At 41.9% G+C, this 19,120-nt stretch overlaps 1 protein-coding gene and 1 long non-coding RNA gene across 2 annotated transcripts in view; one reads left to right on the top strand and one right to left on the bottom strand.

Moving 5' to 3' along the window:
* CPA6 (carboxypeptidase A6) overlaps positions 1–19,120 on the top strand; it is a 297,362-nt gene that overhangs the window by 32,177 nt on the left and 246,065 nt on the right. The window lies entirely within an intron of this gene.
* The window catches only part of LOC139186908 (uncharacterized), a 314,423-nt gene that overhangs the window by 51,774 nt on the left and 243,529 nt on the right, over positions 1–19,120 (bottom strand). The window lies entirely within an intron of this gene.

The raw sequence follows: 19,120 nt of genomic DNA, 5'->3' as shown, positions 1-19,120 counted from the left end.
CTAAGGGTCAGACACACCTGAGTGAATGAACAACAGCAAAAGATTGAAAGTGCTCAGTGCTGGTAAAGATGTGGAAGAAGCAGGAATTCTTGTACAGTGGAAGTGGAAATGTGAAGTTTTGCACGTTCCTTAGAAAATAATCCAACAGAATTTAATAAGAGTTAAGGTCTTTGCACCCGGCACAGCACCACCTGAAAGCAGGAGCCTGGCTGCTCGCTTATCAAAAGCCGATAAAGAGGAAAGGAACGTTCGCTTTATTTTGGAGATGCTAGGAACCAGGGGCTTGGGGTGGGGGAGTGAGGGGGAGGGTGGGCTCCCCCCACATCCTTCCAACCAATGGGCAAGAGCTTTTATAGGATGAGAGAGAGCTACATGTAGAAATAGCACCGTCAGCTCTGACAGTCGTCTTGAAATTGGTCTGACCGGCGTCATCTTGATTGTTTTAAGTACAGTTAATCTTCAGTTCCAGACCTGGCTTTGTTCCAGTTTCCTTGAGGCCAGTTCTTGGAATTGTGACCGCTTCTGTCATGGCATCAAATAGTTAACGTCTTCCACCTGGTTTCAGTATCTGTAAGTCAGCCCACAGGACGTGGCTCAGAGTATTCTCTATAGCCCTTGAGAAGGAGCTGAAGGTGCTCGACTTTGCTTACTGACTAAAGTACTGCTTCCATTTTGTCCTGTGTTTCCTTTGCTTCTGCAGTTTTTTTCACTTCTCTGATTAAATTTACTCTTTGGCTAAAGTATTTCCACAGAAAAAAGGCAGGCAGAGGACTTGGGAAGGGACCAGAGTGTCCTGCGTTTTAATCCCATTCATTAGAAAAATACCTGTCAAAAGAACTAGCATGTTATGGTGTTTCTGGCAGTGCTGTATACAGGGAATTTTTTTAAAAACCTGAAGACAAAGTCTATCAATGAGGGAATTATTGAAAAAATCATATATCTGTCTATACTGTGAAATATTATGAAGCTCCTATAAAGAATGCATTATTGGCAGAGGAATGTGCATGATGTATTGTTGAATGAAAATAGGAAGTTTTAGAGAATGTATATGTGCTTATTTTTGAAATGTGATAGTTTTGTGTTACAAGGACATTCTTTGGGATGTTGTCTGTGTTCTTCACTGCTTTTTAGGAGATGGGGAGGAGGTGTTGGCAGTGCTGTTTTGTGAGGGTAACCATCGCTTTCTCCCTTTTAATATTAAAATGATCTAGGGACTTCCCTGGTGGCCCAGTGGTTGGGACTTTGCCTTCCAAGGCAGAGGGTGCAGGTTAGACTCCTGATCAGGGAGCTAAGATCCCACATGCTTCCTTCCAAAAAACCAAAACATAAAACAGAAGCAATATTGTAACAAATTCAATAAAGACTTTAAAAATGGTCCACATCAGAAAATCTTTAAAAAATATTAAAATGATCTAATATAGCTACATGGGAGACAATTCTATCCTGTGATTATATATTTCATACAAAATAGACCAGGGAGCAGGAAACATGGTTTGTCTTGACTTACATGTCTTGGGTGTGTCTCTATGTTCCTAGTATCTCCTTCTAACACATGTTAAGAAAAAAGAAAACATCAAATACTCCAAATGCTCCTGAAGTAAAGGCATCATAGGTAAAGATGATCATGTTCCCCTCTGTGATCTGTACACTTGCAATAGTTCAAGGCCAAGATTTACAAGGTCATAAAGAACCCACCAGAGAATGACTATCATTCCCTCATTTAGCAGAGATTCAGTGTCTTAATGCTTATACTTAGCAGATGGAGAATGTAAGCTCACCTTGGGTCATAGCCTAGTTTACCTCACAGCATCTCCAATTCATAGAATGAAACATCTAGAAAGAACTGAGTTACCTCAAAGCTACTGATCAGAATCACCGGCAGCTCTAACAAAGGTAAATACTGAACACAAAGACACTAGACAGTCCCCAAATGGACTGAATCAGACTATTTGGAAACTGGGCCCAGGAATCCATTTTTTGGGAATAATTGCTGAGTGATTCTGACACATTTTATGTATAGATGACTGTTTGTGAACTACTGACCAAATTGATCTAATAAGTCAAACTACCTGCCAAAGTTCATATAAGCAGTCACGGCAGCGTACATTTGTAAAACCTCCACTTAAAAAGTACATGTTAGTGCCAGGCTCTCCTGCACAACTAGCAGCGTGTGTAAAACTCGAACATGTTTGAAGTTTCTCATTTTTTTCCCATGTGCTAGAGGCCATTGATCCTTGATACGGGGGTTTTGTTAAAGTAACATATCAGCCTTGCCATTAAAAAGTCTCTGCCATTAGTATGCACCTGACACTCTCAGTGTCCTGATCCTGGTTTTATCCTAGTCTTTAGCCACAATGCATATACTTTGTGTCAAAAACTCAGTTGTTTAGGCAACACAATCCTTTAAAAACTTTACAAGAGTAATGCCAGTGTCCAAGTCTTAATTGTATATTCCCTTCCATTTTGAGTAATGGATCTGACTTGTTTAAAAGTTGAAAGGAAATCTATTTACACCAGACCTTCAATATTTGAGAACCTTGAAGAATATTACCACTAAAAGAGAGACCAAGTGGAATGGGAACCTTTTAGAAACATTGAGACAAAGCAAATGGCACACATGCTATTTCTCCTTAGCCTCTAAGGCAGTAAGGGACCAGCTGTCATACAACAAAGTCTGAGGGGACCATGTAACCTAATGGGCATAGCCAGAGTGCTCAGCTTTAAAGGCTCTTGTGCTTATAAAAACAATCAACGTGGTACCATTAACTCCATATGTTAGATTTAAGACTTTTTTTTTTTACCCCAGCCTGCATTTGATTTACTTAAACATTTGTAATGCTTACCTTTTTAATTCAAATAGAGAATATAAGTGAATAAGATGTTTGTTCAGACTCTAATGTGGGGTTTTTCCCTTAGGAGTTTGCTTGGCAAATATTTGTGGACAGTATGACCTGGTACCTTCTTATTGTGCCATTAGAAAAAAAAAAAAAACAACTGACATTGATCTCTAAAGTTAAATTAGCTTCACAAAGCACACATTGCTCCACTGGAGAAGGAAGTCAGGAAGGAAATGATTAACGTGATGAAGAAAATCCAGGGTAGGGTTGTAATTGAGCACAAAGTCCCTAATTCAAACATTAAAGCAAGCTATTTCTGAAGTTCAAGGTACATAGTGCAGAGATATAATTATAAAATCACCAAGACCACTCCTCCTTTAAGTTCTATTTCCTAGAAGTCTGTGACATTTTCCAAACACGTTGCTTGCCTCTCTGAGCACTTCTTTGTCTCCCTCACTAGACCCTTCCCCAAAGCCTCCCCCAACCTCCACCCCAGCACAGAGGGCATCAGTCAGGGCTCTCCCTGTCTCTATGAGCTCTGTGTTCTCTATCCCAAAGATGCCGGTCAATTTCACGGCTTTAGGATTACTGGTGTTCTGATGAGTCTCATGCCATTAGTTCCAGCCCTGGCTTCTGACCCTAATTCAGTCCCATATGTCCAACTGTCTGCAGAACATTTCTAAGTGGATGCCAACTTCTTTGACATAGTTCATCCTTTTCCCCACAGTCTTCCCTGCCTCTGTTCCCAATTTTCATTCAGTTGAGAGAACTCCCACCACACTGAGTCAAAACCTCTGTTTTTCTTTCTCCCCTAGTTCAGCTGCTCCCCACATCTCATCATTCCTTTTTTTCCCCCTCAGTCTCCTTCAGTTTCATTTCTCTTGTGCCACCTTCATTATATCATGGTCATAATAAGCTCATCACTTGCCTCTCTGCCACCAGTTTTACCCACTCTGATCTGTTCTGCACATCAGTAGCAAATTAATCTTCCTAAAGTACCGTTCTCTGATGTTGCTGTGCTGATCCAGGGCCCTTCAGTAGGCCTCGACATTCCAAGAATCATGTCCAAACTCATTTGTCTGGTGTCCAAGGCACTCTACAACTTGGCCCTCTATAGTCTTTTCCTTTTCCCATTCTCACTCCTTTTTTCACTCTGAAACAAGTCTCAGTTCAAATCAGAGGGGTCTGACCATCACTTGGCCACACTCCATTTATCCCCATCCTATCTATCAGGATTCTGTCCTTCATACTGTCCTCCTATCTGAAACATCTGTACCCTTCAGCCTCTAGTTCCAAGTTCTTTATCATGACCAAAACATAAGCTCACAGATATGTCTCTCTCCTCCAACAGCTTTTTTGTCAACTCTGGGTACCTTACATGTAAGCCCATGTCTTCAACTACTTCAGATGGCTGTCCTAGTGCTTCATAAATAGTAAATGCTTGGAAAAGATTTATTTTGATTAGATTTAGAGCCTGGCCCATTGTCTTGATCAAGATTCTCAATTCAGCTTGCCCCAAACAGTGAAACAAACAAACAAACAAACCCTTGCCAAAAGAAAATATTGGCAGCTCGACTCCTTTTTTATTCCCCTTTGTGACTCAACTGGTAAAGAATCCACCTGCAATGCGGGAGACCTGGGTTTGATCCCCAGGTTGGGAAGATCCCCTGGAGAAGAGAAAGGCTACCCACTCCACTATTCTGGCCTGGAGAATTCCATAGACGGTATAGTCCATGGGGTCGCAAAGAGTTAGACACAACTGAGTGACTCTCACTTCACTTCACTTTATTTTGTCTAAAGTTAAACAAGAAAACAGTTCTGTGAATTCCATTTCACCCTCATCTGTTTCTGTTTATATAATCCACATCTCCTAAAACCGGGAGATCTGTACTTGGGAAAAGGGATCAGCCCATATAAAGATGTGGAGGAGAGACTATGGCCAGAGGAAGTTTTCTGACTTGCCAGCTTGATAAAATCCCTCTAGGGGGATTTTCTGAGATGCACAGCACCTGTTGCCACAGCCAGTACCTAAGCCATGGTCCCCATGGAGGTGAGGGAGTCAGTGCATACAGACCTATCTGGTTTTCCTAAAAACTAAGAATTCTATGCTTCCGACCTTATCCAAAAGAAGTTATGATTTTACTGGCTGTGTTTTCTGTAGCCCAAACTAGCCTAAAAAGAATCAAAGAAAAATACAACTCTTAAAACTCTTGAATGAATTTCTGGATAGATACATTATTACCTTAGTTGTGTCACCCAGGATTGATTATGACTTAATGTACTTTGCTGTGGGGAACTGAGTAGTTTTAAGAAGTTAAATATTCTAGAAGTTGGTGAGCCTGGTGCTAAGTCATTTCAGTCATGTTTGACTCTTTCATGACCTCATGGACTGTAGCCCACCAGGCTCCTCTGTCCAGGGAATTCTCCAGGCAAGAATACTGGAGTGGGTTGCCATGCCCTCCTGCAGGGGATCTTCCCAATCCAGGGATCAAACTCGAGTCTCTTGCATTGTAGGCAGATTCTTTACCATCTGAGCCACCAGGTAAGCTCTTGAACCAAAGTTAGCTGGCTTGGGAGAGTGCATATGTAACTCTTCTGGAAAACAAAAGAATATAATGTTTTACACACACACACACACACACACACACACACACGTCTTTGTGTCTTCAAGTGTTATAGATTCAGTCCCAAAGATATTTCCTCCCCAAAGCCTGCTTCTACTGAGGATGCTGATGAGGCTGAAATCAAGGCATCCAGGACTGCGCTCCCTCTGAAGGCTCTAGGGGAGAATCCATGCTGATTGGTGACCTCCTCTCTCCCAACTCTTGCTCTGTGGTCACATTGCCTTCTCTTATATGTGGGTTAAATCTCCTGCCTCTCTGTATAAAGATACTTGTGATTGCCTTTTGTTGTTGTTTCCTTGCCCAATCATATCTGACTCTTTGCAACCCCATGGACTGTGGCCTCCCAGGCTTCTTGGTCCATGGGGAAGATTCCCAGGGGGATCTTCCCAACCCAGGAATCAAACCTGAATCTCCTGCATTGGAAAGTGATTTCTTTACCACTGAGCCGTCAGGGAAACTCATTATTGCCTTTAGGGACCTCACAGATAATTGGCACTAATGGTAAAAAAAAAAAAACAAAAAACACTTGCCAATGCAGGAGACATAACAGTTGGGTTTGATCCCTGGGTTGGGAAGATCCCCTGGAGGAGGGCATGGCAACCCACTTCAGTATTCTTGCCTGGAGAATCCCATGGACAGAGGAGTTTGGCAGGCTACAGTCCATAGGGTCACAAAGAGCTGAACATGACTGATGTGGCTTAGTATGCACACACAGATGCAGATAATACAGGGTAATCTTGTATCTCCAGAGCCTTAATTTAATCATATCTGCAAAGTTTTTTTGCCATAAAAGGTCTTATTCACAGACTGCAAGGATTGGAGCATGGATATCTTTCAGTTCAGTTCAGTCGCTCAGTCATGTCCAACTCTTTGCGACCCCATGAATTGCAGCACACCAGGCCTCCCTGTCCATCACCAACTCCCGGAGTTCACCCAAACTCATGTCCATCGAGTCGGTGATGCCATCCAGCCATCTCATTCTCTGTCGTCCCCTTCTCCTCCTGCCCCCAATCCCTCCCAGCATCAGAGTCTTTTCAAATGAGTCAACTCTTCACATGATGTGGCCAAAGTATTGGAGTTTCAGCTTTAGCATCATTCCTTCCAAAGAAATCCCAGGACTGATCTCCTTTAGGATGGACTGGTTGGATCTCCTTGCAATCCAAGGGACTCTCAAGAGTCTTCTCTAACACCACAGTTCAAAAGCATCAGTTTCTTTGGTGCTCAGCTTTCTTCACAGCCCAACTCTCACATCCATACATGACCACTGGAAAAACCATAGCCTTGACTAGACGGACCTTTGTTGGCAAAGTAATGTCTCTGCTTTTGAATATGCTGTCTAGGTTGGTCATAACTTTCCTTCCAAGGAGTAAACGTCTTTTAATTTTATGGCTGCAATCACCATCTGCAGTGATTTTGAAGCCCAAAAAAATAAAGTGTGACCCTATTTCCACTGTTTCCCCATCTATTTCCCATGAAGTGATGGGACCAGATGCCATGATCTTTGTTTTCTGAATGTTGAGCTTTAAGCCAACTTTTTCACTCTCCACTTTCACTTTTATCAAGAGGCTTTTGAGTTCCTCTTCACTTTCTGCCATAAGGGTGATGTCATCTGCATATCTGAGGTTATTGATATTTCTCCCGGCAATCTTGATTCCAGCTTGTGCTTCCTCCAGCCCAGCGTTTCTCATGATGTACTCTGCATAGAAGTTAAATAAGCAGAGTGACAGTATACAGACTTGACGTACTCCTTTTCCTATTTGGATCCAGTCTGTTGTTCCATGTCCAGTTCTGTTACTTCCTGACCTACATACAGATTTCTCAAGAGGCAGGTCAGGTGGTCTGGTATTCCCATCTCTTGAAGAATTTTCCACAGTTTATTGTGATCCACACAGTCAAAGGCTTTGGCATAGTCAATAAAGCAGAAATAGATGTTTTTCTGGAACTCTCTTGCTTTTTCCATGATCCAGTGGATGTTGAAAATTTGATCTCTGGTTCCTCTGCCTTTTCTAAAACCAGCTTAAGCATCTGGAAGTTCACGGTTCATGTATTGTTGAAGCCTGGCTTGGAGAATTTTGAGCATTACTTTACTAGCGTGTGAGATGAGTGCAATTGTGCAGTTGTTTGAGCATTCTTTGGCATTGCCTTTCTTTGGGATTGGAATGAAAACTGACCTTTTCCAGTCCTGTGGCCAGTGCTGAGTTTTCCAAATTTGCTGACATATTGAGTGCAGCACTTTCACAGCATCATCTTTCAGGATTTGAAATAGCTCAACTGGAATTCCATCACCTCCACTAGCTTTGTTCGTAGTGATGCTTTCTAAGGCCCACTTGACTTCACATTCCAGGATGTCTGGCTCTAGGTCAGTGATCACACCATCGTGATTATCTGGGTCATGAAGATCTTTTTTGTACATTTCTTCTGTGTATTCTTGCCACCTCTTCTTAATATCTTTTGCTTCTGTTAGGTCTATACCATTTCTGTCCTTTATTGAGCCCATCTTTGCATGAAATGTTCCCTTGGTATCTCTAATTTTCTTGAAGAGATCTCTAGTCTTTCCCATTCTGTTGTTTTCCTCTATTTCTTTTCATTGATCACTGAAGAAGGCTTTCTTATCTCTCCTTGCTATTCTTTGAGATTCTGCATTCAGATGCTTATATCTTTCCTTTTCTCCTTTGCTTTTCACTGCTCTTCTTTTCACAGCTATTTGTAAGGCCTCCCCAGACAGCCATTTTGCTTATTTGCATTTCTTTTCCATGGGGATGGTCTTGATCCCTATCTCCTGTACAGTGCCACCAACCTCCGTCCACAGTTCATCAGGGAACTAAAATGGACTGGAGTGGGTGTTTTAACTCAGATGACCATTATATCTACTACTGTGGCCAGGAATCCCTTAGAAGAAATGGAGTGGCCATCACGGTCAACAAAAGGGTCCAAACTGCAGTACTTGCATGCAGTCTCATAAATGACAGAATGATCTCTCTTTCCAAGGCAAACCATTCAATATCAAGTAATCCAAGTCTATGCCCCAACCAGTAACGCTGAAGAAGCTGAAGCTGAACGGTTCTATGAAGACCTACAAGACCTTTTAAAACTAACACCCAAAAAAGATGTCCTTTTCAATATAGGGGACTGGAATGCAAAAGTAGGAAGTTGAGAAACACCTGGAGTAACAGGCAAATTTGTCATTGGAGTACAGAATGAAGCAGGGCAAAGGCTAATAGAGTTTTGCCAAGAGAATGCACTGTTTATAGCAAACACCCTCATCCAACAACACAAGAGAAGACTCTATACATGGACATCACCAGATGGTCAACACCAAAATCAGGCTGATTATATTCTTTGCAGCCAAAGATGGAGAAGTTCTATACAGTCAGCAAAAACAAGACTGGGAACTGACTGTGGCTCAGATCATGAACTCCTTATTGTGAAATTCAGACTTAAATTGAAGAAAGTAGGGAAAACCACTAGACCATTCAGGTATGACCTAAATCAAATCCCTTATGATTTTATAGTGGAAGTGAGAAATAGATTTAAGGGACTAGATCTGACAGATAGAGGGCCTGATGAACTATGGATATCTTTGGGGGGACATTATTCAGCCTATCACAATGATTATTAATATTTTGTTTATATCAAATACTACATAATTTTAAAGTTATAAAGCATCAAGAATTTATTAGAAGAACATACAGCTTATGGCTAACAGTTGTTATCTCTTAGGAGTGGAAGGCTGGCAGAATTTCACTTTCATTCTTTTGAAGAATTTTACTTGCTTAAATAGCAGAGACATCACTTTGCAGACAAAGGTCCATATAGTCAAAGCTATGGTTTTTCCAGTGGTCATGTACGAATGTGAGAGTTGGACCATAAAGAGGGCTGAGCACTGAAGATTTGATGCTTTTTAATTGTGGTGCTGGGAAGACTCTTGAGAGTCCCTTGGACTGCAAGGAGATCCAACCAGTCAATCCTAAAGGAAATCAACCCTGAATATTCATTGGAAGGACTGTTGCTGAAGCTGAAACTCCAATACTTTGGCCACCTGATGCAAAGAGCCAACTTATTGAAAAAGACCCTGACACTGGGAAAGATTGAAGGCAAAAGGAGAAGAGGGATGAGATGGTGAGATAATATCATTGATTCAATGGACATGAGTTTGAGCAAACTCCAGGAAGTGAAGGACCAGGGAGTCTGGCATGCTACCATCCTTGGGGCTGCAAAGAGTTGGACATGACAACAGCTCTTTTACAATGAGGCATGTGATGGATGTGTTTGTGTTTAGGGATAAAACTGTAAGAATTAATACAGATTTTTTAAGATGCTTTCAGCAATATTGAAACATAACTACGGAAGCCCACACACCCTAGAGCCACAAACAGTGCCATGGTGAGGTACCTTTTCTCTGTATTTTACAGCACTTGTTTCCAGGACTCCCTTCCCCCACCCCCTGTGCAGCTGTTCTTCATCTCATCTATGCCATTTGGATTGAAAACACACTTAAGGCAATTACATCCAAGCTCGGATTTGCTTGGCTTCAAAGTCCCTGCTGTTTTCTCTGCAGCAGGCTGGCTATTTTTCCTAATTTCTTCCTTCAAAGACCAAAGAAGGGTGTTTCCAGAAGGAAGGGGACAAGGAGAAGAACTGGAAAAAATAGAGAATACTTCTTTTTTGACCTGTGTGCTGACATTATTTTGGTTTTGGTTTTCTCTCAATAAGGGCTGCAGTGCCCCACCACTTAATTAGGACAGACCCACTCCTCCTTCATATCTAAAAACCTATCATTTGTGGAATGGTGTTTGTTTTTCTATGCTGCCAACAGTGAAGGAATGATACACATTTTCAACCTATGTTCTTGGAGCAGTTGATAGTTTTCAACTGTAAACTGAGGTAGCTCAGAATACAGTTATGAATAAGAAAAAGGCCATGCTCTAAAAACTCATTTTTTTCCACTTCATCAGTCTTCTATCAAGGCCATATGCATACAGTTGACTGATGACTAATTTCTTCCATCTCTCTGTTCTCTAACATTCGATTTCTTTACAAAGGCCTCAAAGTCTGAAGAGTCCATCTATCTGATAACCAAAAAAAAGAAACATTTTGAGTTAGACAAGAGTGTCGTTTCTCTCTAGAGGACATTTCATTATTTTAAAGAACAAATGTGGAAATCCAGAACTGTTCTACAAATGTATGAATTAGAACCATTATTGTGTTTTGAGGCCATATTAATCAAAGAATTTGCAGTTTCGTGTGACATAGGACATTTTTCATTGTTTTTGTGAAATAACCAACTGTTTTAACCTGTATCTGTAATCAGGCATTTAATTAGATCAACTTGATTGATCACTAGGTGCATTTATTATACTGTCTACTCACAGAGGTAAACAGCTGGTATGTGCATGTGGTTGAAATACTCTGGAAGAAGGAGGTGGAAAATCTGTTAAAATCTGCCACTGTCTTGCTTTTTTCAATTTAGACACTGTAGGGAGGGGCTAATTTTATTGACAGTAAAGGCAGAAGCAGAATAGACATTTTTAAAAGAACATAGGAGAAAAGCTAAATATATGAATTGTAGAAAAAACATACAGCCAAGCTTCTCAAACTTCGTGTGCATAGGAATCACCTGGGGATTTTGTGAAAATGCAGATTCTGATGTAGGGGGTCTGAGGCCTAAAATTCTGCATTGCTAACAGACCCCAGGGTGCTGCTGGCGCTGCTGCTGGGGTCCATCTTGTAGACTGGAAACACCGAGAGGGGTCAGTCAACCCAAGGCCACTGCTTTTGTGAAATCGAGAAAACAACCCAATTATAAATCTTGGCCCTGAGACGACTGAAGTCTCATACCTTGTCCTTTTCGGTGCCAAATAGGACTTTCCTTTAGGGAGACTTACAGCGGCTGTAGTTCAGAGGTGTCTTTCTGATATTGTAAACCTACAATAGATTTTTAGTTGCTTTGTTTAATCTGGATTTTTAAAGTGTATGTATTTTTAAGTTTTTATTTATTTTTGGCTCTGCTGGGTCTTCATTGCTATGCAGGCTTTTCTCTAGTTGTAGCAAGCAGAGGCTAGCTGCTCTCCAGTTGCAGTGTGCAGATTCCTCATTGTAATGGCTTCTCTTCTTGCAGTGCATTGGCTCTAGGGTGTGTGGGCTTCCGTAGTTATGGCTCCCAGGCTCAAAAGCACAGACTCAATAGTTGTGGCACACGGGCTTAGCTGTTCCAGGGCATGTGGGATCTTCCCAGACCAGAGATCAAACGGTGTCCTCTGCATTGGCAGGTAGATTCTTTACCACTGAGCCACCAGGGAAGCCTAGTGTGTGTGTTTTAAATTTCCAAATGATACTGTAAACTCATTGAGAGCAGAAACAGGATCCCGATAATGGATGCATATTAAATATTAATCAAATGTGCCTCTAATTGAATATTATGATGGCTCTGTTTCTACAAAACATTTCCAGTTAGCCCAGTCTATGAGCTGCTGATTTTGCCAATAAAACAACTGATGTTACTTAGGAAGGCACTTAATCCTAAACTTTAAATGTTGACTGAGGGAGTTCCCAAGATGGCAGAGTAGAAAGACTCTGAGCTCACCTGCCCTCATGGGCACACCAGAATTACAACTATTTACAGAACAACTGTTGATGAAAAGATGGGAAAGACCAGAAAAGATTTACATGCGGAATCTAAAAAGTAAAACCAAGTAGTGAATATAGCAAAAAATAGACTCACAGATATAGAGAAAAAACTAATGGTTACCAGTGGGATGAGGAAGAGGGAGACTCACCATGGGGTAGGGAATTAAAAACTCAATACTATGTATAGAATTAAATAAGCTTCAAGGATATATTGTGCAGCAAAGGCAATATAGCCAATATTTTACATTAACTATAAATGGAGTATAGTCTATATAAGCTTTGAACCATGTTGTACACCTGAAACTAAATGTAATATTGTAAATCAACCATTACTCAATTGAAAAACAAAAAATTTCTCACTCTCTTCCCACTCTGTAAGTAAAGGATATTTTCATACTGAAAAAAAGTTAACCTAAATCTGCCATCAATCCCAGTTATGATTCTGTATTAGAATAAGAGATACCCTAAGATCATTGGGGAGTTGTCAGCACCTGAACACACCTTTTTTTCACCCCTCCAACCTCACTATCAGGATTGTGTTCACTTTCCCTTCTGTTTTAGTATACTCTCTATACTCCACCTTCTACCCATGGTATCATGCTGTGCATCTTTGGCTATGGTGTGGGTGAAGAGATCCATGGTCTATCTGTGTACCCCAGGACCTGCTATGATACATAGATATACATATACATATATTAATCTGCTTATTATACATGATATAGTGTATATAATAAGCAGATGTGTTTATGGGCAGAATTCAAAATTCTGAATATTTAATGACAGCCCCATTTCTAGACAATAATCTTAGCTTTGAGATTTTAAAACTACTTTTGAGACCACAATTAATTGAATCTGGAGCTTGTGTAAAACCAACAGGATTAAAATTCATATGTGGCTGGCATTTAAAAATCAGAGCACCTGAATTACACCTTAGTTCCTGTGCTAAGAGAAAGGAGCAGAAAGTAAATAGACTTGAATGCAGTTATTAACTAGAAATACAAACAGAAGTTAGTTTAATATAGAATATTAGTTTCCCACTAGCCAGTATACTATAAAATCAATCTTCTTTTCAAAATGAAGAAAAACTGAATGAAAACATTTGGAGACTGAGAAGCACTTTAGAAATGTTCATTGTGTCAAATGCCTATGATGGAAACTGCAATTATAAATCTGGGTGACGTAGAAACAATGGGTGAGCTATTCCCAGGCTGCCTATAAGCTTCCCAGGGCACTTAATGTCTGTCTTCTTGTTACACAGAAGCTGTCTGTTAGTTCCACAAAGTTTAATTGCTAGAGCAGACTTTTTCCCCTCCTCTTTTTTGAAAAACAGAGCGATGAGGACTAAATGACTTGTTAAGAGTCCCCCATAAGAATCTGAAATGAGGAAATGACCTGGCTAAGAATCGGCTGAAGACAAGCTACTTAATTAGCTTCTCTATTCAGACTTTATTCATTTGCCAAGACAAAACTTCAGATAATTATTTCTTGTCTATTAAAATGACCAGCATGGCTAGTGAAAGATGAGTTGTCCCTAGAGCAGGTGTTAGTTTCTAAAATTAGTTTACTTTTGGGAAAGAAAGCTTTCTGAGCCCCTAATCATCTCCATTTCAGTGACCCCAAGCATGGGCCCCCTCTCTGGCCTTCTAGAAGGAACTCGCCCTCATGAGGATTCATGCTTCCACTTTAAGTTTCTCAAAACAGATCTCAGTGGGATCCTTATCCTGCTTCTTATGTGTAAGATAATGTCTACGCTGTGGCGAAGCCACAGACAATTGCAATGAGTTTCGTGTCTCCATGCTTTGTGTAGCATGGGAAGCTGTGTGGATTCACATGCATGGCTGATTGCTGTCCCTGACAAAATTCTGCCTGCTATTGCCCCAACAGAGCTGGCTGTCCACTGAGAGTGGGAATGTGTGTCTTCCAACTGGACAGTGGTGTCCTTGATGCTGCTAGACCCCCTCAGGATACAAGGTTGCAGCCCCAGTTGCCCAGCTGAGTGTTTCTCTCCACCTAAGTTGTGCCAAGGCCTGGTCAGGGAGCTCTGCTCCCGCTACATTCCTGTTTTGACCCTCGATTGATGCTGTCCCCTGTGGCTGAGTCATCTCCACCCAGGTTGCGCTGGGATTCACTTCTGTTCCAGCAGCTCCAGGGAGCAGCCCAAGTGCGCATATCAGTGCGGTTTGCTGCACACTTACCACACCAAAGCACTGGTGGGATGCAGAGGCAGGGGAAAATGGAGGGGAAGAAAGCGAGAGAGACCCTCCTCTTCTGAGGATCTGGGAATCTGGGATCCATATCAGTGCAGGTCAGCTTGGACTCTGAAGTATTGTATGGCTTTGTGAGCCTGTCCACCACTGTTTCTTCTCGGGGAAATCATGCCGCTGGGATGGTGACTGCTTTGCTACAAGACTGTCTTTCATTCAACTGCCACCTCCCTCAGACCATTCAATACTCACTGTTGACTGGTTCAGACACCTTCTCCCTTTCCCCTCAACCACCCCCATAGGATCTGACCTCCCTCTTTGAGAAATGCCTCTCTATCTTTCATGTATGTGTGTGTGTGTGCACACGCACAGACACATGTGCATGCACACACAAGTGTTTGTATACACACACACTTATGTTGGAGAAAGGTTTGGATTCCCCCTCCCCTCGTCCACTATAAACCTGGAGCCTTCTTAGGCTTGTGTCAATGAGCTGATGCAAACATATTAAGGAGGAGACATGGTGTCCAGTTCCACAAACTGGATTAATCTGAGTGTGATCACCAGCCCAAACACAGCATCTGTTCTTATGTCCTGGGGCCCTGGAAAAGAATGCTGGTACTTATAAATTTGTTTCAGATTTTCCATAGACACTCTGATGAATCTGATAGTTTCTGTTTTTTATCATAGATAGTCTGGGGTTTCTAACAAATTAGCATTTGAATTGCATATTGGTTAAGGGTTTATTGTTTGTGAGTAACAGAAGCCAATTTGAGCTACTTTAAACCAAAATGGGAAATTTGTTGCAAGGATTCAGGCAGGGCTCTGGGGACTTCAAGGCAGGATCATGGACCTTTCTTTAAGAGCTCTGTGTTCATCTGATCTTTGTTTGCAGTCCCTGTATTATAGTTAAAATCCTAAATTGTAGGCAGAAAGAATTTGGTGTCTATTCGGTCACATTCCAGCCAGTCAAGATCATGGATATAGATTCAGGTCATTCAAACCAAATGCTTGGGGCTCAGCCCTGTAGACACGGTGGAGAGGTCTATGGATAAGACTCCAAAAAATATCCATCATAGGGAGCATTCATTCATCATTTTATATTATTGAGACAACTCTAATGATCGAATGATGACATCTCGTTAGTCCTTTGGACTGCCAGGAGCTCAAACCAGTCAATCCTAAAGGACAGCAACCCTGAATATTCATTGGGAGGATTGAAGCTGAAGCTTCAATACTTTGGTCACCTGATGCAAAGAGCCGACTCATTGGAAAAGAACCTAATGCTAGGAAAGATGGACGGCGAAAGGAAGAGGGGGTGACAGAGGATGAGATGGTTGGATGGCATCACTGAGTCAATGGACATGAATTTGAGCAAATTCTGGGAGATTGCGAAGGACAGGGAAGCCTGGTGTGCTTTAGTTTGGTGGGGTCGCAAAGAGTTGGACACAACTTAGTGACTAAACAACAACAACTTTAACTCCTAGGTCATATGAGACTATTTAAAATACCTTTTCAGAAAGGAAAGGAACCATTAAAGTAAACCTGGTGGTTCTGAACTTGGGTTCCCTGGACCCATAAACATACAGACAGGGCCTCTGCATGTTCCACTGCTTCAGTATTTCCAAAAGCTTTCATTTATTTGCTATGATAAAGCTGCTGCAAATCATTAGGACCTTGAGTTTCTTTGTTCTTTGGGGGGGAAAAAATGGTATTAACATCATGTGGAAGTGTTTCTGTGTCCTCATGAGAATTATTTGTGATACAAAATATTCTTTTACTAGACAATGGAGAAATTATTTAATAAGCTGCATATAGTAGTGTGTGTGCATGCTATGTCCCTCCAGTCGTGTCCAACTCTTTGCAACCCTATGGACTGTAGCATGCCAGGCTCCTTTGTCCGTGGGACTTTCCAGGCAAGAGTACTGAAGTGGGTTGCTATATCCTTCTCCAGGGGATCTTCCCAACCCAGGGATCAAACCCCCATCTCTTAAGTCTCCTGCATTGGCTTTGGAAGGCAGGTTTTTTACCACTAGTGCCAACTGGGAAGCCCCCAATACAGTAGCAGTTGTAATAATAGCAAGCACTTATGCAGGGTTTTCTGTGTGCCTACACTCTCCAATGCATGGCAGCTATGATCTTTACAAACCTGGAATTCAAGAAAGAGTGGGGGGAAGAGGCATTTAAGTCCCAAAGAAGATTGAGAGCCACTGAGCTAGATCTTCAGTTACTGTTCAGCATTGCAGTAATTTTGATGCAGAAGTAAAAACATTTTCTTAACAGAGAGTTACAGTTCTTTATAATGAGCCTTCATAAATGAGCCTTCTCTTGCTCACCTCCTCTGAATTTGGTTCTAGCCACAGCTTCACACATGCCTAAATTGAAGTTTTGATCTGTTTAAAACCTTCAATGTTTTCTCATTTCTCTTGCTATGTATAGGGCATCTGAAGTTAGATGTAGTTTAGCGCAAGAAAATAATCACTAGACTCTAAACACTTTCAGGAAACCATCATGAAGAGCTGTTGCACCCTTTGTTTTTTAAGTGGAGTCTAGAAAAATGGCACTGAGGAACCTGTTTGCAGGTCAGGAATAGAGACGAACAATAGAAATGGAGACTAGAGAAAGGACTTATGGACACAGCAGGGGAAGGAGAGGGTAAGACAAATTGAGAGAGTAGCATTGAAATATATACACTTGTTGTTGTTTAGTTGCTAAATCATGTCCAACTCTTTTGTGACCCCATGGACTGTAGCCCAGTAGGCTCCTCTGTCCATGGGACTTCCCAGGCAAGAATACTGGAGTGGGTTGCCATTCCCTTCTCCAGGGGATCTTCCTAATCCAGGGATCTAAGCCATGTTTCCTGCATTGGTAGGTGAGTTCTTTACCATTGAGTCACCAGGGAAACCCCAACCATGTATAAAATAGATAGCTAACGGGAAGCTGCTCTATAGCATGGGGAACTCACCTCGGTGCTCTGTGGTGACCTAGAGGGCTGGGATGGGGAGGTGGGAGAGAGGCTCCAGAGGGAGGGGATATGTGTATGCTGCTGCTGCTGCTGCCGCTTCAGTTGTATCTGACTCTGTACGACCCTGTAGATGGCAGCCCACCAGGCTCCACCGTCCCTGAGATTCTCCAGGCAAGAACACTGGAGTGGGTTGCCATTTCCTTCTCCAACGCATGAAAGTGAAAAGTGAAAGTGAAGTCACTCAGTCGTGTCCGACTCTTAGCGACCCCATGGACTATAGCCTACGAGGTTCCTCCGCCCGTGGGATTTTCCAGGCAAGAGTACTAGAGTGGGGTGCCCTTGCCTGGATATGTGTATACTTATGGCTGATTCACGTTGTTGTACAGCAGAAACCAACACAGCATTGTAAAACAATTATTCTTCAATTAAAAATAAATATTTTTTAAAAATTGGAAAAAAATAATGTGAAACATGTTCTCTGATCTGCCACAGTTTCACAGTCATGGTGTGTCTATCCCTTCAAAATTAAGTAACTATCTAATAATAAAGGGCTTCCCAAGTGGCCCTAGTGGTAAAGAATCTGCCTGCCAATGCAGGAGATGCAAGAGACTCAGGTTCGATCCCTGGGTCAGGAAGATCCCCAGGAGGAGGAAATGGCAACCCATTCCAGTATCCTTGCCTGGGAAATCCCATGGACAGAAGAGCCTGGTGGGCTACGATCCATGAGGTCACAGAGTCAGACACAACTGAGCATCTGAGCAAAGCACAGGATATCTAATAAGAATTCAGTTTTAAATATTACCTGTTTGTCAGATACTGAATCAGGTACCTCTTCATATGTGCTCTTCACAATGCTCTGAGAAATGAGTGTTATTAATCCCCTTTTACAGATGACGTAACTGAGGTCCAGCCAAGTAAATACAGAGGATGCGATCGTTGGATAGCTTCATCGATTCAGTGGATGTGAGTTTGACAAACTCCAGGATATAGTGAAAGACAGGAAAGCCTGGCATGCTGCAGTCCATGGGGTCACAAAGAGTCGGACATGACTTAGAGACTGATAACAACAAAGTAAATACTTGATTCATAAGTTGTTGTTCAGTCGCTAAGTCATGTCCGACTCTTTGCAACCCCATGAACTGCAGCACGCCAGGCTTCTCTGTCCATCCCTGTCTCCCTGAGTTTGCTCAAACTCAAGTCCATTGAGTCAGTGATGTCATCCAACCAGCTCATCCTGTCATCCCCTTTTCCTCTTGCCCTTAGTTTTTCCCAGCATCCGAGTCTTTTCCAGTGAGACAATTTTTCATTCACATCAGGTGGCCAAAGTATTGGAGCTTCAGGTTTAGCATCCGTCCTTCCAATGAACATTCAGGGTTGATTTCCTTTAGGATTGACTGGTTTTATCTCCTTGCAGTCTAAGGGACTCTTCAGAGTCTTTTCCAGCACCACAGTTCGAAAGCATCAATTTTTCGGCACTCAGCCTTCATCACAGTCCAACTCTCACATCCATACATGACTGCTGGAAAAACCATAGCTTTGACTATACAGACCTTTGTTCACAAGTTGCATCCTCTGAATGGAAGCTATTATATTCTAGGCAGCAAAACTGTGTTCCTATGTTTCCTGTTTTATTCTCCAGCACCCAATGGGCCCAGGAGGAATATGTAAGTAAGGAATAAGTGAATGACTGTCTAATTCAAAGTCTGTACACTCTCCACTGTACCATGTTTCCTCTGATGTTACCCTGGAATGTGTTCTGTGCCTGAGTGAAGAGATAACTGTTTCCATACACACTAATTAATATGTGTACAGCCGTCTACTGTCATAGAGTATATGTATATTCCCAGCCATTGGCTTGTCTTT

Source organism: Bos indicus, chromosome 14 (assembly GCF_029378745.1).
Source record: "Bos indicus isolate NIAB-ARS_2022 breed Sahiwal x Tharparkar chromosome 14, NIAB-ARS_B.indTharparkar_mat_pri_1.0, whole genome shotgun sequence".
Classification (NCBI taxonomy): domain Eukaryota; kingdom Metazoa; phylum Chordata; class Mammalia; order Artiodactyla; family Bovidae; genus Bos; species Bos indicus.
Note: the sequence above shows the minus strand (reverse complement) of the source record. Positions and strands in the feature narration are given on the sequence as shown.